The sequence below is a fragment of the Salmo salar genome, chromosome ssa09 (genome assembly GCF_905237065.1).
Source record: "Salmo salar chromosome ssa09, Ssal_v3.1, whole genome shotgun sequence".
Taxonomy (NCBI): Eukaryota; Metazoa; Chordata; class Actinopteri; order Salmoniformes; family Salmonidae; genus Salmo; species Salmo salar.
The window spans coordinates 70,912,674-70,935,389 of NC_059450.1; the positions used below are offsets into that span (position 1 = coordinate 70,912,674).

The window sequence follows — 22,716 nt, forward strand, 5'->3', positions numbered from 1 at the left end:
TTCCTCACATCTCCAGACGCCGGGGAAAAGAGAAGAAAAGAGAGAAGAAAAGAGAGAAGAAAAGAGCCAGAAGGGGGCATACTGCTCTCTCTTGACTCTGGTCTTTTGGTGAATAAGGACTTTCACAGTACCCATTCTTTCTTCTCATACTTCAGTAAAAAAAAAAACGGGGGGGAAAAAGTTGCTGGTATTTCCAATCACATTTGGCCAAATTATATTCCAAAATGTTCTATATCAAAAACAATTATCATCAGATAAACTCAGACTTGTCCAATGTGGAATTTAGAGCATTTTTCGGGGAGAAAAAAGAGGTCTCCACAAATCTGACTGGATTCCAGGCAGCCGAGACCCCCTCGAAGTGGGAATGAAAAGTGTAACCTCAGCCTCCCAGCTGTACGTCTCAATCCATAATCCTTCCCAAAAAACCTCACCAGAGAGCCGCCCCGGCCGTCACTCCCATGGCGTTCTCTGCCGGTGCCTGCTCAGATTTATGGGGCAGTCGGGTGTCAAACTCTCGACCTGAAAGGGATTTGGGCTTTCTTAGTGGTTAGGGAGGTGGTCAGGGGAGTAATGGTGGACTCTCTCTAAGCACCTAATACCCAGTACTGGGCCTCTAGTCTGGCACACCCACCTTATCCTGGTCTCATACACCTCGGACACTCTGGACATTACCGACAACGGCCCGGTCTGGCTCCGATAGCCGCAGTGTGGATGGCAGCAACACCAAGGTGAGGGACTATTTCTGGGTGTGTGTTTATGCAGGTCTGGGGACAGTGGATAGTGTCCCTATGAGGACTTGTTGTATTCTGACTAGGGCCATAGGACTGGACTGGGCTAGGCTGCTATGGACAGAGGTAGGGCCGCAACATCCATATTACTTAATGACAACCTGGCTTCATTGGATGGTTCAGATGGCTAGATGGGTGTGAAGATGTCAGCTGCCGGTTGGCTGTCCTGCTTGTAGCATTGGTGGCGTGTCCTGATTGCGCAATACATTGACAGCTAGCATGTTCATTATCATGGCAGACATATTTAATCATGAATGTATTCTGTTTATTTATCTACTTTATCCAGAGGCAGAATTCTATTTCAGAGATGACTTTACAAAATAACAGATATTATCTTATGATACCTCGGTCCAACTGTTACCATGGAAAAAAAAGTGTATTAAAAATGTATTGATTTCCAACTAAATATTCTGGGGATGTTGAAAAAGAGGAGCTAATTGGAAGACCTATAACTAATTGATAATGTATATGTAAATTACGCATTTTCAAAGGGCTGGGAGCCTTTAATTTACAAAAAAATTATGTTAATTCAAACACGTGTCCATAGCTACACTATCTCTGTTTGGAGTAGCTGACTGAGGAAAAACTATTTGGGTACTTCACCACCAACTGTCCTACTTATCTAGAAAACCTGACAGAGGAGCTACCGTAGTCACTACTGGAAAGTGAGCTACTAGGGAAGGGCTTCGGTCCAGTCTTTCACAGCTCAGTTGATCTCCATTGAAGTAAACAAACCCAAGGTCACCTCTGGACAGCTTGGTCTATACATCCCGTGGTTTGGTGTGTATGTTGTCGGGGTGGGGCGGTGGGGGCAGTGGGTGGTAGAGTCAGACTCCGGACGAGATCATCCCGTATGTGTGTGTGTGTGTGTGACATGTGGCAGACTATTACTCAATACCGTCTGGAACATTCTAAGCAGGAAATGGAAACGTTGCAGGGAGGCACATACGCCATTGTGCAATACGTTACATACACTACCTACTCCTCATACCGTACATTGGGGGGAAAGCCTAAAAAACATGCTATACTATAAATACTTCAACTATATTTGTAATAGCAAATACATACATGATCATTATTTAAAGGGAGAGAGGGAGGACCATATACAGCCGAACGTATACAGTTGAATTTTTTACAAAATGGCTGCCATGGTGGTAAGCAGCTAAAAGAGCAGGAAGAAGATGGAGCGGAAATACGCTGAATGTTGTTTTCCCATTCTCTGTGTAATAGTAGACTGTTATGGATTGCAAGTCTGAGAAGGTATTAAATTGTAGATACTTGGATCCTATGTTTTCCACAATTGTTTTACCAAAAGCTGAGCCCGTAAAGTATGTTTGTTTTTTCACATATTCCCCACCCACAGTTTAGGTAACTTGCTCAGTTAGTCCTCACTAAAACGATTTGCTGACGTAACAACCTTCTTCACAAGCAACAATCTCCATTAGAGTATCTCTTTGCGACAGTGATACTTATGTTGTTAAGGGCAGACTGAACATTTCCGGCATCCCATTTCAGTTGATTGCGGTATCAAACAATATTTTTATATTCACACTTACGTCTTAAAATGAATCATAATTTCAACATTTCACGATAAATGTGGAAGGTGAAAAAGCCTGCCAGAGGTTGACTGGAATACATCTTCAGCAAATGCTAATATGAATACTGATATCTCTAAGTCAGTTGCCAATGTATGCTAGCAAGAATATGTAGCATAGCATCTTTACTTGGGCAACAGGAATATGGAGGTACTATGCCACGCTGCCAAAAAGTCTCTCCTTTTATTAAATCCTATTTATTTGTAAAATATGACAGCTTCATATGAAAGTCTATTTGAGCCTTTGCACTTGAAAGCTTTCATAGTATGAAACAAGAAAAGCTTTCCAAATGCTTTACCCTTTTTTCTCCCCACGAGATGGGTTAACTTTGGGAAATCATGTGAGAGACGTTTTTCTTTGCAATTGAGAATGAAAAGAATAAGTTAGCAAACTTTCTCTCCCACCAGCTTCAAACCAACTCCTTTTAGATTCAGAGAGGCTATAGCTACTAAGGAGAGGGAAACTCACAATGGTGAGGATTTGTGGTTTCCTCTATGGTGTGCACACGGTACAGTAGGCTATGAAGAGTATTAAGAAAACATGTGAATGGCATAAAATATAATGCTGAAAGAGAAGACAACATTCATCATCCTAGCCGCCAAAAACTGGATGCTAAGTGCTAGGTTTTACCTTAAGACATAGGATATTAATGTTGTGTGTATCGCCATGTTCGAGTATAAAACTAAACACATACAACACCTCATTTTCATGACAATATTATATTACAATATACAATATACAATATACAATATTGTTCCGGTATCATTGGAACAGCACAGGCCTATATAAAACCCTTTGTATTGTTTAGTACGTTAAGTGTCTGGTTGAACTTAAGGTTGAGCACTATTAAAAATTGAAACAGAGAATGACAAAAGATTGAAAAAGAAATGAAGATGTGTCATTGTTATTTGAAGGGGTTGTGATGGGGGGGGACCCTGATGACAGAGTTTTATGTCCCCTCTACAGATGAACATATGAAAGACAGATGGTGTGCTTTCATTTCACAAAACTCTGGGATGTTTCACATTTCAAATCTCACAGAGAGAAACATCTGACATGGCTGACAATTTTGATCAAGTCTCTGTCTTAGTTGATTCTCACATATCATTAAATATTATTAGATGATGACTCGAGAGTCATCCATTCATAACCATTCCCTTGGAGAAATAACACGCCTCACTGGAAATAAAAGAAACTTCTCCCAATTAGATCCCAACTTGAAACAGCTAATGAATTTCTCATTCTTTTGATACCACGCTTAAACATTTACAAACTGAAAACAATGGAAAGAATTCAAAGAAAACTCACAGATGTCAATATAAAACGCTGACAAACAAACGCAAAGTCTGTAATAATTGCTTCTATTGTCGTTTCAGTCTTTCAGAAACAAATTGTCTGACGTGTTCTATAAAACTTTCAAACAATGCCAGGTGGCGTTGGTCTTTGCATCTGCATGTATTGTGCGACGTGGAAAAAGCTCTCAACAACCAGAATCTATGCACGTTACGAATAACAAACACTTTCTAATAGCAGCCAATGCTCATAGTAATAGGATCTCTTTACTGTAGGCTTACTTTTCAACAATGTACAATAGGCAAGTGTTTCACTGCACCTGCCTAACTTCCATGTATATGCATAGGTATTAAAGATCCTATTCTACAGTGGAACCAGCTTTACTATCACAAAACATGTTCATTAGGGACCATTTTGTTTCATTCAATCCTTTAAAAAAAATATTTGCGTGTACCTTAACCAAAGGCTAATGAGTTGCCCGAGAAGCAAAGAAGTTGCAAAGTGTGTCTGTCTGTGTGTTGGTTGTCTCATGAAAAGTCATTAGGGCTCTCTTTGACAGCAAGGTAACAGGAGTTTATCTGTGTGCTGGTTAGGGATCTTTCTGTTCTGTTTCTTCAGCTTCTAGCATTTTGTGCAATAATTAGTTTAAACGCAGGCTCATTGCTCGCACTAATTCAATTCATACTGGGGATCTTTTACAGATTGTTAGAGTGGCGAGCAACGGCTGCCTGTTTCTCTCTTTTCAACCCTAAGCAGCAGCCACGATAGTGACGATTGAAGCTATTGTGTCTGCTGGGGAAGTGTCCAGGTGTATAACATGTTTACACATTCTTCAGTTCTCTAAACTTACGTAACATTGTTCATTTCAAGGATAGTATTATCAAATTGATTTCAGATAAATAAATATATATATACATTTACTCCAAACTGGTGTATGCATACTGTCATATGCATGTGTATCATATATACCCATTGTATTAGTGTTCATGTAAGTCATTAAATTAATGTTAATAGAAAAAAAGTATAAAGTACAATGAACTATAAATGAATGTAAAACATATTTGTGGGGGACGCAGTGATCCATTTAATTTTGTTATGCGGCTTCAATATTACTTTGATGCATTTTGGTGAACTTGATAATTATTGACTAATGATACCAATTAGTTATGCATTTTCCTGAGTGTATTCTTACTGTACTAACTGTGAAGAGGTCGTATCATATGTATGTACTGTGTATACAGTTAAACATTTTCAGCAGAGACTTCGACCCACTTGAAGACGATATGATTTTTTCTTTTATAATAATTTGAGTTGAGACAAGGAAATTATTTTCTTAGCGAGATTTTTCTTAGTAAGATAAATTAAGTTCAGTGCATATATATTTAAAGCCCCTTCGTAATTATTTGTGTGAGAATGTTTGTTATTTGTGTGGGATTCAATTTGTGAAAATAATACCTCTTGATTGTACAGTGATCTGATAACATTTCACAATGGGGTGAATTAAATAGAGACTAAATGCATTTAATCAGCAAAAATAAAATATACCTATTTAGACAATTAGTATATCCATGATAAAACATCAATACAACAATCAATGGAAATCATGTAATGTGATACAAACCAAAAACAACATATTTACAAATATTTATTTTTGTTGCTCTGTAAAATCCAAGTCATGTATAAACATAAAACGCAACAATGTGGTCGCAGGAGGCAATCAAATATGGGATGTTTCACAAATCAAACTTAAAGCAATCATTTTCAGAATATTTCTAATGCTATACAATGCAATTTCCCGTAAAAATAATTAAAGGTATGCTTCAAAACCCAACATCTCTGATGAATTAGCAGGAGCGGCAATAAAATGAAATAAAAAATGTTTCAATAAGGTATTTTGCAGTTACTACATATTCAATTAGGTTTTAAATGTGCACCAGTGCAAAATGGGTTTAACATTTGATATACCCAGCGAAAAGATGATCGACAGTCTTTTGCCTGTTTTAGCCAATCGACATATTAATAACTGTATTAGGTGTATACTTACTGAGGTAATTTTCTCTGTGTCATAGTACGCCTCAATGTAACACAGAAGGACAAACATGGAGCTAAAATGGTGGCGGGAACAGAAGGACACCTCTGTCGGACTGTCCTGTACAATACAGTTAATATGGCCTGATTCAAACCCAAATATTTTACATTCTTCTAATTAACTGAGCATAGGCATTGTGTGAGTGGCATGATGTATTAGTAGCTATAATTTTGATAACGCACGGCACGCACTGGCGTCTTCCCATTCTGTTGTTTGTGTGTTTTTCTACCACAGTAAGCGTATAGTTGAAAACGGCGCCTGTGTGTTCCCTGTTTAGCCATTTTAACACCGTTAGCATATGGCCCGATAGTAGCCGTCACTATACTTCAGGATTTGTTTTAGTATCTGTTTCATGTCATTCTGTATATTTGTCAGGGCCACACGTGACTGGTGACCTGTTTGTTTACATGGTTCCACTTCCACACCTCAGCGGAGAATGGGAAGGGGCAGGTACAGCTGACAAAGCCAGGCTATTCAATAACCTTGGAGTACTGTAAGGGCTGTGTTTCAACCAACACGGAACTGTTTGGATCAATGTAAACCGTCTTAACACCTGTGCTACAGGGTTAATAGCGCCATCGATTGTGTGAAGCGGGGAGTAGCGATGACGGCAGGTGACGTCAGACCGAGCGTAGAGAGAAGACACAGGGAGTGCGTGGTATTGCCAATCTTCGTTATAGGATGACAAAAGAAGGGTTATATAACGTTACGATTTTCGACTGCCATTTTAATTTGCCCATGTCCCCGAGCAGGGGCCTGAAATCTTCCTTTCGAAAAAAAAAAACAGGTTGCCATTATATAACCAGGAAGTGGCCTGCCAACGGCCTGCAGCTTGTTTATGGTGACATCTCGTTGCCGGGGTGACGGGGTCCTGCCAGTGTGCCGTCTTTATTAGTCTTTACGCACGGCTGGCATGGGCACCGCCCGGCAGCGGTTGCCCCAGTAGTCCCCCTACCCCCTCCCCTGTGCCCCTTCTCAGACCCAGCTCTGGGGTTCACGTTGACAGACAGCTCGGGGCAGACACAGCCTGACCCGGAGAACGAGGAACACAAACTCAACGCTCTGAAGGACTCTATTCTGGTCAGGCATTCAGTCGGCCCACTATCACAACTATACTCCTCTCATAACTAATTAATGATTGCAGAGTGCTCTATTCTGCCCTGAAATCATGTAAAATCATGCTCACTTACTAAAACGTCAGCCTTCATCAGTCTCGGGTAATGGTAGTGTGTGCATTCTAACTCGTACCATGCACTCATTTCACTGCTGAATCTTGAAAAGGGGTAGGAAATAAAAAAAACTATTTTGGATGACACTGACCAACTATCTCAACTGTACTTTCAAAAGACGGCCTTGGCGACATAATGGGAAGACCATACCACAGCCTATTTTTACTAAGTAAGAAAACCCAAAATAATTAAAATGTGAAATATGCCGGGACAGACTATTGTGATTACCTTTTAATCTGATGGCTGGATTCCTATTTCCAGGCGGGAAAGTCTCCTCCCGAGGAGCAGCAGGAGGCGCTGTAAAGCAGTTAGCCTTTTGATAACGCAACATGAGCAAAAACAAACATGGCTGATAGGTGTGGGGGTGTGGGGGGATGGTTAAGTAGGGTTGTGCAAGTTAATGCAGCCATTGGATGAGCTTTTGGGAGCCTGGAGCAGCTATATTAAAGAGATACGCCATGCACCCCTCTTACCCACAGGCAGGCGCAACAACCGCTTTGACCTTCACCCACCATCCCAAAGTCATAGGCAGAATGCTGTATGAAAGTCTGGGCGTGTGTTTGGAAGCTACGTAGCCTAGACAGGAAGCACTCATCTATTCAGGTTGTGCAACACAAGACGAAGCAACATGTGATAACCGAGGTGTTGTTGTGCTAGTTAAAACCCACCAGGCATGACTAGTTACATCTCTTTTCAATAGAATTAATTTAGAATGTTGCAACCAACCACATATCCAGTTTGCAATGCAAATGTTTAGCCTGCTTCCCTAACGTCATTGTAATCCTTGGATTGCGTTTATGTATTTTATGTTTGTTTTGATATTTCCACGAGGAACTATCTGTGCAGAGAGTCTCCTGAGCAGAATCTGGTATGCTGTTTCAGGTCATTTAAATTCTAACGTTTTTTTCCCCCTCTATATCTGTACTAAGAACTCTGGGTATTCAGCGCCCGAGGGTTTGACGGTAGAAACACACAATGTTTTGAAGCTTGTTTGGTTAAAGTGAAGCCGAGGTTAGGCTTAGGGGGATATAATAACTTGAGGCAAAATGGAGTGACCGGTTTTTCCTTAATCCGCATGTGGAGCGAGAGCGTGAGTCACAACTGTGAACACACATAACGTTATTAAAACTCAATCTGTCGACAGGGCCAGATACGTTTACTTCCTGAACATGTTCACACAACCACAGACACACTCACCTCGCTTTTGATCATTACTTCAAATCACAAAATGAATTGAAAAAAATATATATTTTCAAGTTAACAAGATTGTCAAAAAGGTTAGGTGCTGCAGAAATATTATAATTGGTGTCAAACATAATTATACCAACAAAAAAATATACATTTCAAGGATTTTACTGAGTTACAGGTCCCATGTGGCTCAGTTGGTAGAGCATGGCACTTGCAACGCCAGGGTTGTGGGTTAGATTCACACGGGGGACCGGTACAAACAAATATGAAAATGTATGCGCTCTGGATAAGACTGTCTCAGTAAATGTAAAGTAATCACACCCACTTGGAAGTCAGGCCCAGCCAATCAGAATGAGTTTTTCCTGACAAAAGGGCTTTATTACAGACAGAAACACTCCTCAGTTTTGTCAGCTGTCCGAGTGCCTGGTCTCAGATGATCCCGCAGGTGAAGAAGCCGGGTGTGGAGATCCTGAGCTGGCATGGTTATACATGGTCTGCGGTTGTGAGGCCGGTTGGACATATTCTCTAAAACAGCGTTGGAGGCGGCTTATGATAGAGAAATTAAAATAAAATTCTCTGGCAACAGCTATGGCGGACATTCCTGCAGTCAGCATGCCAATTGCACGATGCCTCAAAACTTGAGACATCTGTGGCATTGTTTTGTGTGACAAAACTGCACATTTTAGAGTGGTCTTTTATTGTCCCCCGCATAAGGTGCACCTGTGTAATGATCATGCTGTTTAATAAGCTTCTCGATATGCCACACCTGTCAGGTGGATGGATTATATTGGCAAAGGAGAAATACTCACTAACAGGGATGTAAATACATCTGTTCACAAAATTTGAGAGACATAAGCTTTTTGTACGTATGGAAGATTTTGGGGATCTTTTATTTCAGCTCATGAAACATGAGACCAACACTTTACATGTTGTGTTTATATTTTGGTTCAGTATAATTAGACACTGAATAACCATGTGAATAACAGTATTCCAATTCATAATGATAACTTTACTTACAATATTTTCCCGATTACTGTATCCTTCGAGGCATCCCTTTTCCTTCAATTTTATGGCCCAGTTTACCAAACAGACGGGGAATATTGATCATTTGACAGCTCATTTCATACTACCCAACACCAGCAGGCCTGTCACTTTCCCACTTTCACCCAGTTATACAGATGACGGTGGCAGACAGAACACATGCCATGTTGATGCCCTGATGGTGCCCAGGTGGTGCCCAGGTGGTCAAAACCAGAGACAAGCAAAACAAGAGCAGAACCATCCTTCAGAACCATCCTTTAGAACCATCCTTCAGAACCATCCTTCAGAACCATCCTTCAGAACATCCTTTAGAACCATCCTTTAGAACCATCCTTCAGAACCATCCTTCATTACATGAGCAGAGTATATGATTCACGTAGTGTGTACGTATCATGTAAAAGGAAAATAACAACGTGAGTTTACTGTGCAATAGACTGTCAACGTACGTGTTTCTGCAGTCTCCGGTTGTAACTTCGCCTTGTTTGACGAGGAAACTAAATTAGTTCATTTCAAATTGGTGTCATCAAATTATTTTGGCAGAGGATATTGAAGACCCATCGGACATAATTATATATATTTTTAATTGGTCTGTGTTTATTAATGTACCATTTCGAAAAATACCGGGGTAGATTTTTTTACCTTAAAATATCAGAACTGCGTTTGATGTGTTTTATATAACACAGTGTCCTTGTTTTGGTAAAAGTGTCTCAATTACCTAAGCAAAAATTATCTGTGTTGTCCTGATAACATCAGATAACCTCTCTTTTCATTTAGCTGTGTTACGGCATCGATTATGATCTGAGATAGATCACAGCACCACAAGCATGAGCAATGAAAAAAATAACTCCATTCTTATTGGTTTGTCTTTTCAAGGTCAAAGGACACTCTTGAATGAGGTATTACTTGTTCATTGAAGCAGTAGTGGATGATAGCATCGTGGTCACCTAGGCTCACTCAGGATTAGCTATATCCTTTGGCACTGTGGCTCGACTGTGCTGAGGGAAGAAGTATTTTGTGACTTCAGGGCACATTAAGAACCAAATCAACATGGCTGCTGGGCCTGAAATGTGTGAGAAAGGGGGGGGTCACCTAAATGAAATTGGCAAAGCAGGTGTGCAGCACACGGCAGTGGGCTCCTCTATAAAGACATCTGCTGATTACACGGTGTGGGGAGGCCTGGTAGAAAGGAGAGGAGGCTGGCAGTGAATCGTGTAAAGAGATTGAGACAACACGACGGCCAGCTGAAAGAGGACAGCACACGATCCCACACAGCCAGGCGCTCGGAGCATGAAGCCATAAAGACGTGAAGCGGAAAGTTTCCTTCACTCTATATTACTCAAGAGAAACCTGGCTGCCCAGGGTGGCAGAATAGTATTAGGGCCTGAAACCCATTCAAGGGTTTTCTACCATTTTGGTTTAGGCCTTCTAGCACTCGGCAGGCACACAAGAACATCCACCACACCACATAGGTTGGATTGAATTATCCTCGTTGTCATTTTCTTTCCTACTCTGGTGAAAAGGAACGGTCTGTGTGTGTACCGACAGTAGGAGCCATGTTGTGTGATCCCCTCCCAAGATGGAGGCATCTTGGTGAATGTCAGTCTTGCATCTGAATGACATGTGGATAGATGGACAGTCCTGCCTGCGTGTCTCTGCGTGTGGGGGTTTGATTTGGTTGCCGTGCGGCTGGTGAAGGCGGAGGCCTGTTTCCGGTGGCCCACGTGTGGCTGTGCAGTGGCGTGTGGGAAACCCCAGGGAGAGACATCGTGTCTCCATGATGCAGACACCTGCCCGTAGGACACAGCAGGGGGGCAGCTCTGGTCTTGTACAGGACCCAGAGGCGTCCACTTCACAGAGGCTAGAGAGAACGCTGAGAGATGCCGCCCGCGCCATTCTGCCACGCTACGCCTAGCCTCGTTTTCTATTACAAACTAATGTCAACCTTCACCTCTATCCGGCAGTCACATTTTACACCGCAAAGTTTAGGCGACATGGAAATGTTCACTTATAATAAAGCATTGACAGAGAAAGTGTATTCATTGTTATCACTTCTCAGAAAGATTTTGTTTTGACTAAAGTATCGGTTTGTTGTAACGGTTCACATCTGGAAAATGTTAAATAACATCTGATGCAAACACAATCGAGACACTGTTATTCCAAAATATGGTTCTAGTGTAATAGGAGTGTAATAGGTGTAACAGTCTGATTCTTAAAGCTCATTATGCACATACGTAGCAAGAGAAAACAAAATAAAAAGGATACCTGCTGCAAGGAAAGACTGAATTGGGGATTAAAAGAACAACTTGATTTGACATCTCCAGGAGTTGAAGTCAAGAGGTTGCGTGAGGTGTCACAATTGTTCTGCCTTTGGTCCGTATCTTCACTGCAACATAACGTGTGAGTGATGGATGATTGCATAACGGCTTTGATTCCATACGTTTCCCTCGACAATAACCTAGAGTATTAGGTGATTGATAGACAGATTCAGAATGAGGCGTGCCTCCAAAAATATTATAGGTTACTTTACCTCAATGGGTCTTCGAGTTCTGTCAGCGCTTCATATTTCTGTGTTCAATCACAACTTACTTTTCAAGGCAACATTCGTCAGTAGTTCTGACTGGAAGGATAGGAATACTGTACTGTCATCTTTGATTTGGGCAAACGGCATCCTTATAAAATGATCTCGCGTCAGCCGATAAAGGCTGAACGTTGTCATTGTAGATTGAAGTCCATCTTATTAATTAAGGCAAGGTTTACATTAAGCGAAATCCTTACAAAGACGACATGTTTAGGTTTACGTTTCTTCAGAACTTCTAAAGGGCATCTGTTTCTGCCTCTGTTCCAGCGCGTGTCCGTCTGATCATGTTTAGTTAATGTGCCTGATGTCTGTTCTTCCTAAGCCTCCCCTCTCCTCCTGACCTTTCACCTATGCCCCCTCTCTCTCTTTGTTGTGCAGTTGGAGTCCCCTTACCGACGCCCACACATCCACATGCCACGCTCCGCCGTGCAGACACCCAGGCACAGGTAAGTCTGGCCCAGGTGCACCCCACAGTGCCCCTGTCCCTCACGGGCTCACCCCCTGGTCCTCAGGTCAGAACCGGGGCCCAGCATGCAGCTGCAGCAGGTCACAGAGGGCCCCTGACAGGCCCCGACACCCCAGAGACGGGACTCCAGGCTTGCATGCAGAGGAGTGTTTGAAGTGGGTCTGAGCAGAGCTATTTTACTATGCCTTTAATTAGCTCCAGCAGCTGCTGCTTCCTGGTTGAAGGACCCCGGCACACTCCACCACTCCACTGTCTCCCTAATGTCTTACAGGTGACTGTCAGATGCACGTCAGCCTACCAGCCATGCTGGACTTAGCCGTCTAACCCGCTCTCACTTAGATTTTACTCTGTCAAGGGGCGGACTGCTTAGCTACACGATGTTGCTGAGAGGAGTTGCTCCCTGACATAGTCCCGCTTTGTTTTGTTTAGCGAGAAACAAAATAGTGGACGCTCACAACTCTAGCTCAGTAACCAGAGCCAGGGTAAAATTATGCAAATATGTCTCCCATCACCCACTACGTTCTTCTAGTTGCTCTTTTTTTATCACTCTTTAGAAACATTAACAGGTCTGAAGAAAAGGTAAAAAGCAGAGAGAGCTTTCTTCTGATGACAGTAAATGTTCCACTCTGCGTTGCTTGTCTGTGTTTTACGCTCTGACAAAGAGTTCCTAACTGTTGGAAATTGCCCTCTGAGGACTGACAGCTGGAAATTGATCTCAGATTAGAAGCAAGAACCTCTCTCTCTCCCTGCTCTCCTTTGTCACTCCCAAGTTGGCAGATCTCTCCTTAAAAACTCTACCAGAGATGAAAAAAGAGAGAGACTTCACAGTTGGCTCTGGAATACTAATACCCTGGACTCATTATATTAATGGGGTCCAGATTCCCATCATTGAGCATGCACCAATACCCTTTCAGTTTGCCGGGGTTAGAGGGTGCCCAGTACTTTGAAAGCCCTGACCTGCATATTGAACGCGTTTTAATAGAACCCTTTGGAGGCTCCTGGTAGGATATGCAGTAACTCCTCGCCTTTACGTTCCTGCACCCTCTCCGTGTGATCTCATCAGATAGCCGCTTCAGTCTCGGATATGACCCGGTCCCAGGGGGGAGGGATATGCAGGCAAGGCAAATTAGACCAGCGGTGTCTGTATCTCAGCCAAAGCCATTCTTTCCTGGTGACGGGAGTCCATAAAGAGGTGCATTGCTTTGAAGTGGAAAGGTGCCCGGTGTAATACTCTGAAAAAGGAGGTTTTGGGAGAGATTCGGTGGGATTCCCTTCAGGGAACAGCGGGGGAGTCTGGCCTCTCGTTGGTCAATCGTGAATACAGTGCTGATTTAATTACACTGCTGTCAGATGGTCATTGAACGCCTACTGTACAGACCAGGGGGGACACCGTATATGACCGTTGTGATTGTCATCGCCCATTCAACGTGAAGACACCAAGCCAAATCAACCCACAATAAAGGGTGAGCGTCAAGAATGCAGACAGGGGTTCATAAAGAGGGATCTATGGGAAACAATGGTGGAAACCCTGGTAGCAGAGAAAAGAGCATCTACATTGTTTTTAATGATAATGCACTGTATGCCTATGATGCACAAAGAATCCATAACACAAATTATAAAAGATAGATTCAAAAAAAATGATTATGAACGTGTACATTTTGCATATGTGCCCAACAGCTGAACGATGTATCAATAAAAAAGCAATGAAGGCTGCGCGCTCCTTTGCTTAACAAAGACTACTAATAAGCCCCCCATAAGCTCATTGCAACCAGAAACGCTGATGTTAGATTAAGAAAAGGGTAGAAACATTTGATAACTCTCTTCGGCTGCAATGAAGATATCACAATTTGAGCATTCAGCGATTCTGTTATTGATAGAAGCATTAGGCAACAGCAAGCCCAGAAGCATTCCGGCTATTTCTCGCGAGGAGGCTGAAAGCACATTACAATATAATGATTATCTCTCTCTGATTCTGTGGTGTCACTATGTCGACCTGAGATACTATTGAGCACCGTCAAATAGAAAAGCATCCCTCACAATGAAAGAAGATTATCCATAGCCGGGGAATGACGTGGCGGTTTTCTTTGTCCTGGCAGGCTGAAATATCCTCAAAAACACCCCGTAATAAGACAAGCAGCCGGCATATGCCACAGACAGACAGACCGTGAGATAGTAGAGTGACTACGCCAGAGGCAGTGAAAAGAAGGGCTCCAACTGGAGATTACAGTGAACAAACAGAAATCCTTTGAGGCTAAAAATGGCTGACTCAGGTAGCCAAGCACTAGCAGAATGAGTCACGTATCCAACTACTACATCCCCTATCTGTAAGCATCTGTACTACACTGACAGAAAACAGCCCCATACTATAGGACCTTTATAGGAAACCATGTTCAGCTGCAGGGATTTGATTATCATACCCCATTCTTGACAGTAATGATTTTATAAAGCCTTCGATTTTTAGCTCGATCACTATGGCTGCAACATTGCTGGAGTTCTGTTACTCCTGGGTGATTCTAAAAGCAGTCTTCACTGCTGTAGTGGCTGTTCCAAGCCTCGCACTCTAAAGTGTGGCGGTCATTTATCCTCTCCCAAGCTCCCATCATCTTGATGTGATTCACACACTGACAAGAATCCATCTCCTGGGTATTGGGCAACAAAGATGGGTGTTGGGGGGTTACAAGGCAGATCGAGATCATACGGCTACATGACCTGACGGTCTATTCCACACTACACTACCACACACACACGCACACACACACTGTGACACAGGTGCACAAGCATACATACAAAAACATCCCTTAAGCACACCGCAGCTCTCTTTCACCGCAACTAGAGTGCAAAGGCGCATTCCTTGCTCTGGTTGGTTGGTCTCCTGCTTTCTTAAGGTTAAAGTCTATTCTGTTTGTTTCAGTGGGTTTAATGAGCTCGCCGGGATTCTGAGTGAAGACATAAGAATCTATAGGGACCCACGGTAGTCCACGTACATCCTCCTTCTAGAGAATACAACTAAAACTCTCAGAATATCATAAATATATTTGTGAGAAAAGTTTTCAAGTATTGCTCATCTTTTAATGTAGTTTCATGTGATGTGGGCTGTGTTCAATCACTCTACAAATGAAAATAAAGCATCTCTTGAGGTTTGCTGCCAATGTGAGCTGAGTTTTTTTCTCCACTGGTTTTCACAGAGAGAGAGACGCATAAGCTCTTCAAAGATGAGTATTATTTAGAGACTACAATTCATTTGGCAGCTCATATTTTCTGCTCTCAAAGAGCTCAAGCTAGTCTGAGACATACTGTGGGTTGTTTTCAGCAGAAGAGAAGAGAAAGAATTTGGCTTGGTCCGAGGCCCCCCATCCCCACCCCCTTTTTCAAAGATGGACCTTTTTTCATCTCCTAGTGGTCTAGCACATTAGTGTGGTGACTATGTGCTTCACAGGTGGGAGTCTGCCTCGATCAAATAAGCCAGTTCACTAAGGACGGGATTTGGCGCTGTTATTTTTCTATTAGGGAAGAATTATGCTAAGCCTTCAGAAGCCATCTTTGTGTTGCTATGGCAGCCCATATTTCCTGCCGGGTTGTGACCTTGAATGACTACAGTGCAAAGCCAAGTAGCACCGAGACCCTTTGAGGATTAGAAATGTGGACCTCATAGTTATGCAAAACACCTCAGATATGATTGAACCTTGAAAGGCTGAATGACAAGTTTATTGAGATCGCCGCTCTTTTCATCTGATCATTGTCAGTCGAACGTTCCCAATCACTCGGTATTCGTTGATCTGCAGCTTTTCCACTTGCTTTTGTCTAGGTCAGATCTATCTGCTAGGAATTTGGTGGGCTTTTCACTTATCCAGACACCAAATAGCCTTATACTTCATATTAATCCGCTGTGTCGTTATGTAACAAGATGAATCACGTGATTATATTGATGTAAATAAAAACAAATGTAAAAGCCTAACATCTGATGGTATATCCATCACTTTGCTCAATAAAACATCTGCATTTCAATGGATAATTCCTCTGACGCAGAGATTATAGTGCATGCTGGTTACTGTGGCCTTAAAGCGCTTTGGTTAATAGCTTTAAATTATTAATAGTTCAAAAGTATTTAATCAATACTACTATACTGAGGAAACTTGCAAAGATCACCCCCAAATCAATTGACATGAGTTTTTTTTTTTTTACTGTTTTACTCTAAATTTGAATCTTAACGTTGGTTTTGATGTGTAGCCTACACAGCTGGAATGTTAATCAACTGTGATATTCATTGAAAGTTTTTACTTTTCTTATCATTTTCGCTAGTGTTCTCAGGCCAGCCTTCAAAGTCTCAAATATATTTTCAAGAGAGATGTATAGACAGCAACTGAAAGCTAGCACAGGGATGGGGCTTTGAACGTACGAGACTGATACTATTGGGGTCACAAAGCACAACAGGAGGCTACTTTGAAGAGGAAAGGGCTTTGGGTATCAGATTTCATCTTGGAAATAGTGTCAGAATACAAGCTCAAGTATTAGACCTGTTGAAACGGCATATTAGGACTAGAGAAACCAGGTATGAGTTTAGAGCCACTTCCTTGACTGCTCCTAACTGAAGATTTGGAAAGGTCAAGACTAACTTCAGAGTTTAATCCCAGGATTAGATAGAACACTATGTTTTATCGTAGGTTTAGTTGCCTCACTCAATCCATCAGGATTCAGATGGGAAAGGGGAGTTGCTATGCAAAGAACAACTTGACAATTTAGAGTTTTTACAAAATAAAGTGTTGCTATCAGAGCAAAATCTTGCCGTTGGCTTGAGAATTTATCAGTTTCAAGATCAAGCTGTGTCCTTGTCAGTTGATGGGTCTGTAGAAGACGTCACACTTTCAGACTATGTCTATGCCTTGTCAATTTGGATGCTACTGGAGTGGAAACAAACTCGACACTAGCCACTCTCATCAACGTGACTTTGACAAATACTTGTCAGTTACCCATCTCCCCTAGCAACTTAATCAATCTCCGAGGTCCCACGGAAGTAGGACTGCGAGTATAGATCTCTGTGTTTCTGTTCCTCAACCTTCTGCCATGAAATAGTTATAGTCTTTGTGTCAGTGTTCGGTTTTGACAAAAGTGACATTCACATATTGGGTTGTTCTGTTGTCACAGTCGGGCCTGGCTTAAAGTGCTCTCCATGTGAGGTTTAGTCCTCTTTGATGTCAGGGTCTCCAGAGATCCGGTTTGAGCATGCTATCTGCTTCAACAGTTCTCTCCCGGCCTCTCATGCAGAGAGTGACACAGGAACTGCCAGAGCAGAGATTGACTCTTTCATTTCCTACCAACTACAAATGAAGGATGCTTAGAAAGTAAATTCAGGGGGTGCCAAGCACATTGCAATATTCTGTTGCAACTACTGAAGAAACGGTTGTTTATCATTAGGCTACCGTCTAAGCTTAACATTCTGTTTAATCAATGCTCTGTGGCAACATCCACCACTTCCAAACTCAGAGAGCAACATTAACAGTAACGGAATTATTTTTCCAAGCAAATCTCAAATCTGTCATAAGTGAATAGTTCATGTTGTAATCACTAACTGTTATGCACCAAAAGTGACATATTCTAATAAAAGCAAAGATGTCAAACTCAAAATAACAGAGGCCATGCTATTCCAAACTCTAGTGATACAAGCTCATCTGTTCCCATGTCACAAGGATGTCATTAGACCATCCATGAAGAGAAGAAAACAAATCCAGAATACTGTTGATTTATTCCTTCAAATTGAAGAAATATGGGCTAGTAGTTGAACTGTTTCATTTACACGAACGTCACAATTTGTCATTTACTCCTCCACTCATTAGATAACGTGCATCTTAACTGAATGTACAATTTCATGAAGAAAAGGCTTAATTAATAATGATCTGGTAATCGTGTTTTATGCCTGTAAAGGCAGAAACACATCCCTCGTGGCGCTCTGCAACGCGGGGCTCACCTGAGATGCAACCTGAGCGACACGTGACACCTGGGATTAGCGGCGATTAAAGAACAATATGCAAATGTACTGTATGAATTTACCTGACAGTGCCAAAATAATTATCCACCCTTCGTGAAATACGTAATTAAGGGAACCCCAAAGACAGACATCTGAAATGGGGTGAAGTGTATTTAAAAATGGCTGTGAGTCAAACTAGGGAATTTCTCTTATTAATAAAATAAAAAAATTCAACGAATGATTGATTGTAGGCTAAATAAAGAATTGCGGACAGTTTTTGTCCATACGTGATTGAAGGTGAAAATCTGTTTGGTGTGCTATTATTTCAAGCTGGAAAGGGCCGGGTTTTTGGTTTGGTTAAATAGTTTGCAATATATTTCACATTCCTTCCAATGTCAGTCCTTCGCCAGTTCAGGCTATGTAACAATGTCACGTTTTCATTTAGGCTAAATTACAGTTAAATTGTTGTTGCCTTTTAGGGGGAGGGGGATATTTATGTTAAATTAATTAAGCAATTAATCCGTTTGTAGAAACGACATGCTTTAATATCATGTAACAGCAAGCCGTTTTACCTTTGTAACCCAAATTGTGAGTCATACAAGAACGGATATGATATCACATGTGTAGCCTATATACGTTATAGGCTAAACTTAAGAGAAAGACAGAGCCATGCACCAGAAGTGCTTCAATTGGGGTCTACCGTCACATGGTGGTTATATGCAACTATCAATATTTACACTGTTCAAGGAACAAATTCAGTGAAAGGTCACGGTTTCGATTGGCCACGTTATATACTCTTAGAAAAAAAGATTCTGGATAGAAGCAAAAGGGGTTCTATGCTTGCTTCATCTGTGGCACCCCTTAAGGTTCTAAATAGAACATCATTTTTTCCCATATAGAACCCCAAGGGATCCCATATAGAACCTCAGCCATTGTTGGTTCATTGAAGAAGAACCCCCGGGGTTCTGATGAAATAACCCTACAAAACGGTTCTATATAGAATCTATAGGGGTGCCACATGAAGCAACCAATAGAAGCTTTTTGGTTCTATCCAGAACCTTTTTAAGAGTGTACTATAATGTCTGCCATCAGTGTAAGAAAGACAGTTGACGTGAATTATGTTTACAGTTAGATAATCAATGCTATCATACAGTGACTTCTTGCAGGTGTCATAAAGTTGTGCATTTGATTGGAGCAGACATTGTGCCTTTTCAACCTTTTGAGACATTATAGGTCTAATAAAATAATACCAGATTTTGAGATAGCCAAATATTGTCTTGTTAGAACATGACAAATGTTCCTCATATGACCCATTGTTTTCCATGCAATTCAACATTTGTTATAATTGGCTATTTAAGGACTAACTCCTATTTATCATTTTCCTTTGTAATTGGATTTCCTATATTGGCAATTTTGCAGACCCATAATGTTTAATAGCCGATGGCTAATTTCATATAGTGTAATTTCTAAGACGGGCAGACTTTTCTTAACTCAAGAAAAGGAAAAGTTGAACTATGAAAACAAAACAAAAAAAGCATCGCGGTTATGGTTTATCATACCAAAATCCAGATTGAAATAATTGCTGACCCACTACAAAGGCCAGTAAGGGCTGTGGAAATAATGTAGGCCTTGGCCTAGGCTAAACCCCTGCTGAAAGCAACTTGTAGACTAAACGAAACCTAAAATATTTCCGATTGTTACGTTTGTGTGATTTTAATTAGATACGACAATTTATCCCACAAAAGTTTTCTGTGACAAATTGGAATATGCTGCTAATTTACAGTAGCCAACAGATGTCACACACTTCAGAAATCAGAGATGGATATTTTTATGATTTCACTGCACACAATTTAAAGCCCATTTTATTCACAATTAAAATATGCAAAACATCTCTTCTTCATAGTAGCACATTACGAAATATTGTGTCTATTTATCTCGAAGTTGGAAAATGGTGTTTTTCTCTTAAATTATTAATAGACGCCGTAAAATAGGCCATAGCCTAGCCTAGCTTGCTGACTGCATTCACAGGTGTGTTTTGGTGGACATGGCTCGTCTCTCGGGGGTGAAACTGTTTAGGAGACTTTAGAATATACAAAAATAAAGTTACCATGGGATTGATTCAAAGCTCCTGAAATGTTCTCCATATATCGCCCAGAAAAGGTCCCTTTTCAAAAGAAGGCGATGCAACTCTTCAGCATTTATGTCCGGTGAAAAAAAAGATGAGGCCCTCCTCTATCCCATGTAAACACGGCCCTATGCATTGTGTAAATTACGTGGATTAGCCCCCCTTTGTTACCAGAACACTGGACCTCAGTGTACACACAGGGACTGACTGATTCAATCCTCCTCCAAAGCCATTTGGCCTTAACTCTCAGTGACAAAGTTAAGGAAGTGTTACATCCATTCACTACTTAAATAACTAACATTTCAACCGGAAATAGGTCGTCAAAAAGTAGACCTACCTGTCATTGTTGAATATCAGTTGTTTTCGGTGTTTGGAAAAATATGATTGTGATGATTTCACATTTGAAACTTCGTCAAAGTAGAACGGTATGAAACACTGCATACATTTTGTTTTGTACCGATAAATTGAAATGACCTTATGTCAAGGTAATTTCCTGGTTTACCCCCGGAAAGGACTTTACCTTATTTTCTATCATTTCAATTTCAATTAGTTGAATTGTTCACAATAACATTATTTAGGTTATTACAGAATAGAAACAGTGTGTATAATTATATTGAGCAGTGAAACAACCGTTGAACAATTATTATTAGTGTACAATGCGATAACAATATAAAATACTGAATGGAAGGGGGGTCGAATAATAAATAGGCTAGTAGGATCTAATGCATAAGTTAAAGATGGCAAATTGTTTCCCGAAATTGGTTCGAGGGTTATGAGTGTGAATGTTTTCTCAGGTGACCCTGATTAAGTGTGTGTGTGTGTGTGTGTGTGTGTGTGTGTGTGTGTGTGTGTGTGTGTGTGTGTGTGTGTGTGTGTGTGTGTGTGTGTGTGTGTGTGTGTGTGCTGACTAGGTGAAAAATCTGTCGATGTGCCCTTGAGCAAGACACTTAACCCTAATTGCTCCTGTAAATCACTCTGGAATGACTAAACTGTAAATGTGGGTTTTCCTATTTTAGTTGACATTTTATTGAATAATAGTCTGCAGTCAGATAGAAACGTTTTAAAAGATTGTAACGCCTAATAACGTATTTATTTTGTTTATGCAATAGCCTAAACCTAAAGACGAACATGTATTTGTTTGATTGATGGCTCACTAAAATGAACGATACACATTTCAGAGTCCCGATTATTCCATTTCGTTACAGACCATTTCTAAAATATGTGCGCATAAATTGAGTTAAAAGCGTAATATTTATTCTTTTTGAAAAGACGACATGAAATTACCACTCATAAATAAAATAAGTCAAATATTAAACTAGGGACTGGATAAATGATGTAAGTGTGTCAGAAATGTGTTCTCAAATTGGGATCTTGTACAGAGTAAAGTTTGCATTACCTTACCTAAAACCTCATTTTTGTTTGCTATGAATGTACACAGGTTGCCACGCGCTTGTATTAAATGACCAAATCTGGAGGGAAATTAACCGCTTTCTATCCTCAAATCCGTATGTTTCTGTAGCCTAATTTAACTTCACATTCTTAACATCAAAATGTTTTATACTTTCCCGAAACATCTGTGTTTCAGTTGCCTAGTTGCTTCTATAATAGAGGTCTGAAAAGATTGTGGCAGAAAATGATAGAAACGCAGCAAGGCTCTGAGAAATTAATTTGTGATAGGACATCACTATTAGTGAAGGTATGTCTAATAAATGACTCATTACTTCATTTATTATCATTTTATGTGGATGATTTGAAACCAACTTAGAATACCGTGACACGATTTTGTGTGGATAGGCTAGCAAGATGATATGATGGCAAAATAAGCTAGAATGTTTACTTGAATGACATATTTATTCTAATGTGTTGAATATTCTATTCTAAATAGGTTGTTCGGCATTGTATAGTTATTACCAATGTAAATAAATAGCAGACCAGGTGATTTAAACAGGGATAAACTCAACAGCTCGTTTTCTTCACCTGTCGCACCCAACTTTCACCCCTCCATTGATGTAAAAAGTAAACAAGTAAAAAGGTAAACGATTGTCTCTCATTCAATCTTTTGTCAAACTCGTTGTTCACCCCTTTTGTCAAGTCAAAATACAAACGACCCTGTGAAAAATGTTACTTTTATCGAAATAAGGCTATTTGAAAGTCGAAAGGCAACATCCTAAAGGTCTCATTGTGAAATCGTCTGAATTTGGATAGTGGGTTGAAATTGTTATCGAAGCGTGAATAGGTCAGTTAAAATATAGAAAATAAAGAAAACAATTTGCTGTAAGATAATGGAATAGTTTTACAGAAGAAAGTCTTGCCATGACGAAAGTTGGCAGAAACACTGCATGTGGTGTTTGTTTTGCGGACT

The 22,716-nt window shown here is 40.8% G+C and overlaps 1 long non-coding RNA gene across 2 annotated transcripts in view; it reads left to right on the forward strand.

The window, feature by feature from the left end:
* The first annotated feature begins 425 nt into the window (after positions 1–425).
* LOC106611729 (uncharacterized) overlaps positions 426–22,716 on the forward strand; it is a 31,940-nt gene continuing 9,649 nt past the window's right edge. Inside the window, exons 1-2 of one of the 2 annotated variants that reach the window (XR_001330150.2) lie at positions 426–728; positions 12,180–12,247. This is a non-coding gene — a long non-coding RNA (uncharacterized lncRNA). The remainder of the gene's footprint in view (positions 729–12,179; positions 12,248–22,716) is intronic. The other variant, XR_001330149.2, reaches the window with a different exon arrangement.